Source organism: Coenobita brevimanus, chromosome 26, assembly GCF_032717465.1.
Source record: "Coenobita brevimanus isolate Jiangsu-jjx chromosome 26, ASM3271746v2, whole genome shotgun sequence".
NCBI classification, from domain to species: Eukaryota; Metazoa; Arthropoda; class Malacostraca; order Decapoda; family Coenobitidae; genus Coenobita; species Coenobita brevimanus.
In genome coordinates this window covers 46120691-46132220 of record NC_136979.1, presented here as the reverse complement: position 1 = coordinate 46132220, position 11530 = coordinate 46120691, and the positions used below count along the sequence as shown (strand labels likewise).

The following is an 11530-nucleotide window of genomic DNA, read 5'->3' as shown; positions in this document are numbered from 1 at the left end:
CGTCAGTAGATCCAGCTCTAGTCTGTCAGTATATCCAGCTCTAGTCCGTCAGTAGATCCAGCTCTAGTCTGTCAGTAGGGGAAGTAATGTTATCAGCTCAAGACACCCCAGACAGTTATTTATTTCCATTTATTTTTATTAACCTTTGTTTCTTTTTCTTCTTCATCTCGAGGACCTATTATTTGTTTTATTATTTTGCTGTCTCCAGGCGCTCCAGAGTCTTTCATTTATTTTTATTTACTTCTTTTTTAACTTTGATTTTTTGCCCCTTCAAATCAAGGACCTGTTATTTTATTATTGCTGTCTCCAGACGATTTTATTTAACTTTCTGACTGCGGCAAGATTTTATCAGGAAAAAAATCATATGACGAGTGAGCACAGCAAGATTTTTTTCCCCTTTTACAATGTTAATCGTGACAGATTTCATATTTTTAGCGGCCTAGGTTTTGTATGAGCGCAGTAAAATCGTTCAATTCTTGGGGAAATACAGAGACACAGGATAAAGTGGGAGTTTTTCACCTGGAGAGATCTAATAAGACATTCATTAACCCCTTTACTATGAGTCCTGTCAAGGCGAATAATATCGCCTGGTTGTAGCGAGAATGAAATTAAGAAGACGTATTGTTGTGAAGCGGCCTGCAGCATTTTCCCTCCTACCTTAACAACCACACAATATACTTTAATAAACCACTAACAGTTAATGTTTTGTACTCTTCGTAGTGAAAAATTATACATCAACAAAACTCATTACAGACTAATTATTGGCGTGATTAATGCATTCAAAAGAGTGTGCCGCTTTCATTGCTTAATATTCACTGGGATGACATTTTTATAATATTGTGCTGCTACTACACTATTTTATTCATTTTAGGCGAGTCTACCCAATGTGAAACGCTTAAAAAAGGATGTTTATAACCCCACCAGTTCGAAGTCTGTCTAATTTGTCTGGTAGTCACAAGAATTAAAAATATGACTAAGAACACTTTTGATAGCCGCACCCACTCCAGCCGTGTCCTCCACCCAAACACATCCTCCAAAAAGGTGTCCTCTGCCTATGGACACACACACACACACACACACACACACACACACACACACACACACACACACACACACACACACACACGGAGAGAGAGAGAGAGAGAGACAGAGACAGAGAAACAGAGACAGACAGACAGACAGACAGACAATGAACCAGGAAAAGAAAGAGAAAATTGGAGTGCATTAAGAAGCATAATAGCCAAGTTGGTGATAACATAGAGCAGCAACAAAGAGGCAGGAGAGAGAGAGAGAGAGAGAGAGAGAGAGAGAGAGAGAGAGGTTTATGAGGTGGCCTTAACTGGATATCAATTTGGGGATGACTCCTTGAGCGGTGGAGTCAATGAGATGATTACACAGCTTATGGGATCAGAGAGAGAGAGAGAGAGAGAGTGTGTGTGTGTGTGTGTGTGTGTGTGTGTGTGTGTGTGTGTGTGTGTGTGTAGGAAAACCCCCAGCATCCCGGACATCCAAACATGGTGAGGTCTAAGGCTTTTCGTCTCATCATCATCATCATCATCATCCCTCATTTCTTCTTTTCTTGTATTTTCTTGTATTGTTCTGTATATATTGTAATGTTATGTATTAATTATATTGCATCTGCTGCCATCTTTCACCTTTCCCACCCTCTTCTTTTCGGTATCCTTCTAAACTTTTTGCATCCATTTCTCCCTCTTTACGGCGGGCCTGCAGCTCCCGGTTACCTGCACACCCTTGTCCCATTGCACGAGGCTATCGACATTCTCAGCCTTTTATATACACATCTGGTCAGCTCTGTCTTCCTCAGGGTGACTTTCCCACTGCTTATGACCTTCAGTTTTTTTTTTTATGTTAAGATTTTTCGGAATAAACGCCTTAGGTTTGTTTTGGACATTACTGGTATTGCAGACTCTCAGCCTTGGGTTTCTTTTCGCTGTGTAAAATTAATTAAAGGAAAGATGAATCGTAAGAAACGCCACAAAGCTTTCTTCTCCCTGTTATCAGGTAATGCCCTCCTTAGACCTGCCTCTTTGCTGCTGCCCTGTGTTATCTCTGAATGCGATATTAGGCTGCTTAAATCTCTCTCTCTCTCTCTCTCTCTCTCTCTCTCTCTCTCTCTCTCTCTCTCTCTCTCTCTCTCTCTCTCTATGTATGTATGCATATGTGTGTATAGGATATATAATTATGCGTTAACTTGTATCATGTGGTATCAGTATCTCTCAATTTGTCTGTCCCATTTTCTTTTTCTTTGTTTCGAAAATGTAAATAATAATAATAATGGTAGTTTTGATTTACCAAGAAATAGATGAAACCAATGAAAGCAACTTAATCGTGACAATTTTTCATATATATATATTTTTTTTTACATCTGATCACATTTTCTGTGTTCGTTTTGCGTCTTCTTATTTCCACTTATTCTGGACTTCCATTTCCTTTCTCATCTCCCTTACCCCCTTGCATTTCCTCCTTCTCCACCCCAGCTTTTCCCTTGGTTACTTTCCTTCTCGTTTTCAGTCATTTTTATTCTGTCCCATTTCTTTTTACTCTTCAGTCCTTTCTGTCATTTCCCTTCTGTTTCTTCATTTCGTATTTTAATTGTCTTCTTTGCTACTTTACATCATTTTATTAACATTTTATATGTGTCCGATTACTCTCATCTTTTTTTTTTTATGCGAGGAAGAACGAACCTAAGGCTGAGACCGCTCCTATTCTCGCCATTTTCTGTTGATTATTCTTCCTTTCCTTATGTTCCCTTCAGTATTCTCCATCCCAGTTTCCTCCTCACTTATGTTTCCTCTTGGTTAGTTTCTTTTCCCTGTTTTATTCATCTCTTTTTTGTCTTATAGTCTTTTTCTTACTTTTATTATTACCCTTACTGTATCTTCTTCCTGTTGTTCATTTTCTTTCATTATATTAACTTTCCTCTCCTCTTTTACCAGCTGTGTTATTCTCTTGGTTAGTGTTCTCTCTGTTTCTTCTTTTATATGGTTCGTCTGTCACCTATTTCTCTTCTATTCCTCAAGCTTTATTCCCTTGTAGTTTGTGTTGTTTCATTCACCTTTCATACATTTTATCATTCTAGTATCTTCCTTATAGTAAAAAATCACAGTCCCTCCTCATTTATATATTCCTCTATTTCTTCCTTCTCTTTATTTCCATTATCTTTTTATCACTGTTTCTTCTCTTCCCCCTCAAGCTCCTCTGGCTCAATATCAGCTGAATAAAATCGTCTGGGGTTAGCTAGAATTGAGTACTAGAGTTGTCTGGCCATGAAGGGGTTAATTTCTTATTTATTCATCTCCACCACATTCTTTAAATAGTTTTTGTTGCAAATTCTTCACCTCTTCATTTCTTCTTTAGTCCCTTTTTTTTATTATTATTTCCTCCTCCTCCTCCTCCTCCTCCTCCTCCTTTTTCCCTTATCCTCTTTTATCCTCACCCCCTCCTCCCTCCCTCCATCCTCTTCTTCCTCATCGTCCTCATCCTCACTGTTCTCCTCTCCTTCTCTTCGTTTTTCCCTTCATTTCACGCCTGATGGTTCCTCTTTTATCAGGCTTTATCGCTTCATCTTTATCGTCGTGCCTCCATCCTTTGTCTTTCATTGTCTGTTCTTGATCTTTGTCTATTTTGTTCGTCTTTCTTTTTCCAGTGATTTTTTTTTTCCTTTGCCTTAATGTTTTCTTTCTCCTCTTTCTTAGTTTGTCTTTGTTTAATGTCTTTTCTTGGATCTACGTTTATTTTTTTCTCTTGTTGTCTTTTTTGTTTTTGTTTGATGTTCTCTTTTCTACTTATTCCAGTTTTTCTGTTCTTTCCTTGTAAGTTTTGTTCCTGTCTTCCCCTCCCCCGTCTCGTATTTCCTTCTTTATCCACCCTTCATCTGTCCTTCCTGTCTCTCTTCCCTGCTTCTGTTCCGTCTTTATTTCCTCGTTACCGTTTCCATATTCAGTTTAGAGCTCTTTTATTCCCGCCTCATGTTCCTCTTTTATTAATCCCTCCGGCATACCTTCATCATCTTTCCTCTTAATATTCCAATTTTCCTCATCCTTCTTTATTCCTTGTTTACATTTTTTTTTTTTTCTGTGTCGTTTTAGTTATCTGTCTGTTTTGATTCCCATTCTTCTTGTCTTTCATTAGTCTCTCATTCCCCCCCCCCTCCCCTCTTTCTTTCCTCTCTTCTCAACCCTTTCAGTGCGTGAGTAACAATTATTTTATTCTTTGCCGCCGACAGACGATTTCGTTGAGCCTAGTAGTGCCTCCCTTGAACTGGATTGATTATTTTTCTGTATATTCTTTCTACATCCAGACGATTTTCTCCAGGTTAGGAGAGGCTTGTCGAACTAAAGGGGTTACATACGGCCTTTTATTAGCCCTTTCAGCATGAGATTTTTCCTGTGTAAAATCGTCTTTAGGAAGCAAAAATAAAAGAAAATACGTCATAGGAGTGAAATGATTAATTGCAGTCTCAGTCACCCGTTTTCAGTCTTTCAGAAAAGTTTTAGTTTTTTACTTATTTATTTATGTGTGTGTGTGTGTGTGTGTGTGTGTGTGTGTGTGTGTGTGTGTGTGTGTGTGTGTGTGTGTCAGTTTTTTTTTATTTAGCGTGTGAGTGACTTGTTCGTCGGTTATTTGTTTTTTTGTTTCACCCCATTCTTCGCCTCTTTTATTCTCCTCTCTTGTTTCCATCTTTTATTCCATGTTCCATACCCTCACCTTCCCTCCTCTTAACTTTTCTTATTCCCTCCTTGTATACCTCCATTATTTCTCTGATTCCCCATTTGTCTCTTTCTTATTCCTCTACGGCTTTTTGTTTACCCTCTCTCATTATCTCTTTTCTTAACACTTCTCTTTTATTTCCGTTTTTCCCCTCTTCTTCTTTTTTGATCACTTTCTTTACTTTTTTCCCTTCCCATATTTCCTCTTGTATTCCTTCCAGTAACCCTATATAATCTGCCTCTGTTTCTTTTCTTTTTTACCTCTTTCTCTTTCTCTCCTTTTTAATTACTCATCTTTCCTGTTCCTCTCTACTTCGCCTCTTTTATTCCTCATTGTTATTTCCTCGTTTATTCCTTACAGTGATCTATCCTCTTCCCTTTTATAATTTATCTTTCCTTTCTTCCTCCTTCTTCCCTTCCCTCTCAATTTCACGTCTGTCATCCCTTTCTCCTTTGCCCTTTTCATTCCTCTATTCTTATTCTCTCTTTTATTCCTTCCAGCAGTCCTTCATCATCCCTTTTATCTTTTCTTATCCCCGACGGTGTTGGTGATGGGTCGTAAAAATGATATCGTCCCTTTGTCTTCTATTATAGTTTTCATGACAGGCTCTTTATATCATGATGATGGTGATGATGATGATGATGATGATGATGATGATGGTGGTGGTGGTGGTGGTGGTGAGGCGATAATGAAAGGAAAATTTATATCGTAAATCTAATTACAATGATAGATTCTCAATTTGATGACGGTGGTTTTACTTGATAGGTGTGATTACTAGAACAGACAAGCCGTTTCCTGTCGGACTCTTTGGATAAAGCACTTACCAAAACCTGTATTAAGAGAGCGAGAGAAAGAGAGAGGGAGAAAGAGAGTTCCTCCTCACGGGTCTTAGGCCAAAAAGGGTCAAAATATAATCTGAAGAGGGACCCGCCAAAAGGACCCCCTAAAGGGCACCAACGAACCTTCAGTACGAGTAAGTAACTCAGTGACATTGGCGTTTCTGGGTCGGCAGTAATTGTCAATAGCATTAACTCTACAATAATGCTATGTTCTGATATTGTAAGTTATCGCATTGTTGATTATCATGTATTACAAAATGCATTACCGTTTATATATATCACAAGAATGTTATTTACACACACACACACACACACACACACACACACACACACACACACACACACACACACACGCACGCGCGCGCGCTGATCCTACAATAAATATTTTTCTCTAACCTAAATTCATATACCGTAATACTTATTGTGCTGTACAGATGTTGATTGTTATTACTCTTGTTTACAGGTGGGGAGCGGTAACACCTGACTACAATTAACAATCAACGATCTATAAGGTAAATATCATGTTTTCTTCAGTATTGTTATTATTATTATTATTATTATGTATTATTATTAGTACTAGTAGTAGTAGTAGTAATAGTAACTGTTGTTGTTGTAGTCATGTTATTTTTCAAGGTTAAATTTATTGATGGAAAATCGGTGACCCTGGTAGTGCGTGTTTATCTGACGTTCCACAGACCTTAGATCGAATCCCGACCGGCACAGATAATTTTAATACAACTTTTTTTTTTTTTTAACAACACTTAGTCCATTTCATTCAGCTTTCAAGAGGCCGCTCGTGGTAAAGGGACGGAAATTTGTCCTTTGACCCTCATATTTACGTGTCAATCTAGTGTGTGTGTGTGTGTGTGTGTGTGTGTGTGTGTGTGTGTGTGTGTTTTAGTAAAGCCAGATTATTTTAAGCAATTGAAGGAGAGTCGAGGGAACCTGAAAGTAATAGTGTTGTCCCTGTTAACTCTCTTATTGTGTCTTCAAATCTTTATTATTATTATTATTATTATTATTGTTGTTTTTGTTGTTGTTGCTATTATTATTGCTGTTATTATTATTATTTTTATTATTATTATTATTATTTGGAAAGCATCAGCCAGTTTTATTTATCTGAGGTTGAGACCCAGGAACCAGAGAGTGTTGATTCCTTTAATACGAAAATTTCACACACACACACACACACACACACACACACACACACACACACACACACACACACACACACACACACACACACACACACACACACACACACACACACACACACACACACACAGTCTCCAAACGCCCCCATTAAACTTACGTGAAACTTTGGAAATAAAGGAAATAGACTTAAACTTAACCTCTTCACTACGAGAGATCATTCTGAATTGTTGTAAAGACGGCAGTTGATATCTTTATTACAAGAAAAGGAAAAACATAAGGGACTGACTATGATAAGAGGCTGATGATTTTTTTTTCTATCAAGGAAGAAGGAACCTAAGGCCAGAAGTGTGAGGTAGAAGGTCCTTGGGTGGTGCTCTCATGTGATCCCAGCTCTCTAGGTTATTGGTCTCTATCTCTTATATATATTAGTTTTCTTAAGTGGATTTCAAGATGTTTGGACACGTCTTCTTTACGACCTTAGCGAGTTATTTTGCGCATTATTGCTCAGTATCTTAATAATGTTGTCAGGTAAATTATGTCCGTCTTAAAGCAGTGTTAGTGACGTAGAAGAGGATGTTAGGTGTTAGTGTAGAAGTTAAATGGGTAAAAAAGGTGATGTGATTCCACTTGTCACCTGAAATTCGAGGAACACACACACTCTCTCTCTCTCTCTCTCTCTCTCTCTCTCTCTCTCTCTCTCTCTCTCTCTCTCTCTCTCTCTCTCTCTCTCTCTCTCTCTCTCTCTCTCTCTCTCTCTCTCTCTCTCTCTCTCTCTCTCTCTCTCTCTCTCTCTCTCTCTCTCTCTCTCTCTCTCTCATAGAATCCCTGCCTCAAAACCCTTACATCATGAGGGGTCTGTCAAGCTGAATAAAACCTATCCTTTACATGTCACCATTCATTTTGATGCTAGTTACTGTTGGCACTTCTGTATTGTCTTTATGTGTGGATCCAGTATCACCACCACCATAAATACCACGAACGCTACCACATTTACCTCTGCAACCACTACCACAACGGTTAAAACCACATTACTACAACTGTTTCAATCACCAATTTTCAGTCTTTCCTATGAAAATTCCATGTCAGCTTTTCCATGCCGCATGGTGGACTGGTCCTTCTCACCTTTTTCCTGCCAGCTTCGACTGGAGGGTTTGGTGGGTGGGGGAGAGCCATCTTGCTTTACTACCCTTACCTTCAACTTGTAGTGTTAGATATCGTAGTGATAGTCTTCTCTGTAACAAGCAGCCTCGAAATGACCTTTAGGTCTGTTGCTGTTTGCTTTCCTTTGTATTCCTTCGTACCATAGCTACCACCACCGTCACCACAGCCAGCTATCACTTCCACCACCACAGTTAGCACTACTACTTCTTCTAACACCACCACCACAACCACAATTACCACTACTTCTGTTAACACCATTACAACCACCACACTACCACAGCTACCACCACGACCACCCCTTTGCCCCCCACCACCACCACAACTACCAAAATTAGACAAAGCCCCAACACTGAAGATGGAGGGTGAAGTGTTGACTTGTCCTTAATGTATTTTCCTTCTCTCTCTCTCTCTCTCTCTCTCTCTCTCTCTCTCTCTCTCTCTCTCTCTCTCTCTCTCTCTCCACACACACACACACACACACACACACACACACACACACACACACACACACACACACCTTACAAAATCACTTACCCCATATTCATACCTTTTCTTACCGATTCACCCAAAAATACCTGATAAGAAATTTTGTATCCAGGTGTTTGGCTAATTAACTTCACACCTGAGTTACCAGTGAGGATTAATGAGTAAAGGTAGGTTGGTAGGGGTGATGAGTTTTATTTATCTGTGTTGTTTCTCTTGTATCTTTGTGAGATTGGTTGTGTCAGGTAGGTTTGTGGTGTGTGTGTGTGTGTGTATGTGTGTGTGTGTGTGTGTGTGTGTGTGTGTGTGAGAGAGAGAGAGAGAGTGAGGGGGGGAACACGTGTAGCTGGTGGTGACAGGTGTGGCTATGCATGCGATCATGAGCTGTGTAGGTGTATATAATGCTTCCAGGTGTATGTGGATATGCATGTACGAGTATGTGTGCGTGAATGTGAATGTGTGTGCGTTTTATTGAATTTCTGCTTATCCTTGTGTATACTCTCTCTCTCTCTCTCTCTCTCTCTCCAACCGTGAATGCCTGGTCCCTTCAATTTTACAAAGGCCATTAATATTCTGTGTATTTTACCACCAATATAGAAAGTGCTCAAAAATTTTCTCTTATTCCATGACGTCTTGTGTTTTATTTTTTTTATTTTTTTTTACATTACTACTGTGCTCCTTTATTCTTATTGCCACCAGACTTTTTTTTAACGTTGAATTCCTTACCTGATACGAATTTCTATCATGGCGTTATTATCTTTACCTTTTTTTTTTCCGACTGTGTGTGTGTGTGTGTGTGTGTGTGTTTTACTTTTCCATTGGTGATTAGTGTCTCGAATATTTGTTTTTATGCTTCGTACAGTTTCCTTCCTCTTACTAGTCTTAACGCTGTCCTGAACCTCGTGTATTTTTTTTTTCTTAATGCCTGGTGTCTTCGTATTTTATTTTTATTTTTACTATCGTTTCCCTTTTTTTCAGTGTGCGCATTTTTCCTGTGCTTCCTTTTTCTCTCCTCCATCCCTTACTCCCTCCTCCTTTCATTTTTCCTCCTCCTCCTCCTCCTCATATCTTTATAAGGGGGATGCAGTAAGGGTGGGGTGAGGTCTAGGATGAGAGGCCAATATATGGAAACTTTGACTCGATTCTTTCTCTTTTTGATCTGCTTGTCGCTTTCTGCTTGGAGAGAGAGAGAGAGAGAGAGAGATCAAATTTGTAGGAGTGTGTATACCAGAATAATTTAACCAGATTTACGTACCGGTATATTCGTGGCCTCTTACTAATACCTGGGCATGTGTACCTGTGTGCGTCATAAGTGCTAGTGTATGTGTGTATGGCCGTGTTTGTGAATATGTATGTATGTGTTTGTATGTGTATGTATGCCCAAGGTTGTGAATGAATGTGTACTGGCCTGTGTATGTGAAAGCTTGTATAAAATGTGAATGGATGCCTGTATGTGAATGTATGTTTGCATGTGTGTACGTGAATGTAAACCAATGAGAATGTATGTACGCCCTTCTTTCTTGACCGCATGCCCATGTATACATGTCATTGTATATCAGAATAGGTCCAGTTAATTGGGTGTATGCCATGTAATTCGCCGGGTCGGTCAGGATCACTTGATGGTCGTGATGGTCAGTTTTTTACCCTCCCGGAAGGGAGCTGAGAGCTCATATAGTCCGATCTAAGGGCAAGGCTGTGACTTTCACACACGCACACACCCGTCCCCTTGTTCAAGGGGGACAGTAACCACCCACTTCGTCAGTGAAACTTTTCGCAACCTGAGCGAGGCGCGAACTCCCGTCCACCAGTTGGCAAGCGAAAACGTTACCACTGCACCAGCGAGCGGTGTAGGTATGTATGTGTGTATGCCTTGTGTGTACTGTAGGTATGTATGTGTGTATGCCTCGTGTGTAGGTATGTATGTGTAAGTATGTATGTGTATATATGTATGTGAAAGCTTGTAAACTGTGCCCGTGTACTGTCTATCAGTATTCCCACATGTGTCAGTGTATATCCGTATAAATATATATGGCATTTCTCTCTCTCTCTCTCTCTCTCTCTCTCTCTCTCTCTCTCCATGATGAAGTCCACATCTTCATATTTTCCTTTGTCATCTGCCTCTGTTTTCTTATCTCAGCTAATCTCCCAAATCTTCTCCAGTTTCCGTTTTCTTTTTTGTTTCATTTTTGCGATACGTCTTCATCTTTAAACATCGTCTTTTTTTCCTTCTTTCAAACATTATTATCTGTTATCCATTTTTTCGTCTTTTCTTTGGGGGGAACAGTTTTGCGGACTCCTTATCTTTGGTTCCTTCTTTCTTGCTTAAAAAATCCTCTTCCATTGTCGGGATAACTCAATATTTTTTCTTCAACTAACGTCAGACGATTTCATTCAGCTGAGAGTGAGTCAAAGGCCCTTATTCTCGTCGGTTAAGGAAGCTCCCTGTAACACCTCTTCCTAGGCGACTTATTTTGCTTATTACACCTTACTGTCAGTCTCCGTGCTACATAAGTCGTTCTAATATCGCCATACTCTGCATAGACATCGTGCAGGAGGATATTAACCAACCATATCCAAAAATAAATCGCTAAGGAAGAGGTGCTAGGGAGCTTCCATACCCGACGAGAAGACGAGTCAAAGAAAGCCGAGTGGAAATAAGCTTGACATCGCGAAGGGGAAGGCAGACCATGAGCTTCTTAAAACATGAATTACAACAGGAATAAAATGCCAATCCCTTTTTCGACCTCCTCGGAGCGTAGGGACCCGAGGCTAGGCTACCGTAATCCAAAACATTTAAGGATAGAAGACCGTCCTGCACCTCTAGTACCATTGCATGATTGGGAGACGGCTGGCCACTTCTGGGTCTCGATTATGGTGGGAAAAAAAATCCGCTTCGTTACTGCTTACCTAGAAAGACGTCATCGAAGTGAAGGGGTTCTTAACTCCATGGGTAATCTTTTCATTGTTGTTATTTTGTTTTCCTTCCTCCTCCTCCTCCTCCTCCTCCTCCTCCTCCTCCTCCTCCTCCTCCTCCTCCTCCATTCCATGTGTCTCCAGCACACACACACACACACACACACACACACACACACACACACACACACACACACACACACACACACACACACACAGAGTCATTAACCTCTTTCATAACAGTACTT

The 11530-nt window shown here is 39.9% G+C and overlaps 1 protein-coding gene across 1 annotated transcript in view; it reads left to right on the top strand.

The window, feature by feature from the left end:
• The first annotated feature begins 6064 nt into the window (after nt 1–6064).
• LOC145394105 (FMRFamide receptor-like) overlaps nt 6065–11530 on the top strand; it is a 379045-nt gene continuing 373579 nt past the window's right edge. The window contains exon 1 of the mRNA XM_080268084.1: nt 6065–6082. The gene's annotated coding sequence lies outside the window, so the exon portion shown is untranslated. The remainder of the gene's footprint in view (nt 6083–11530) is intronic.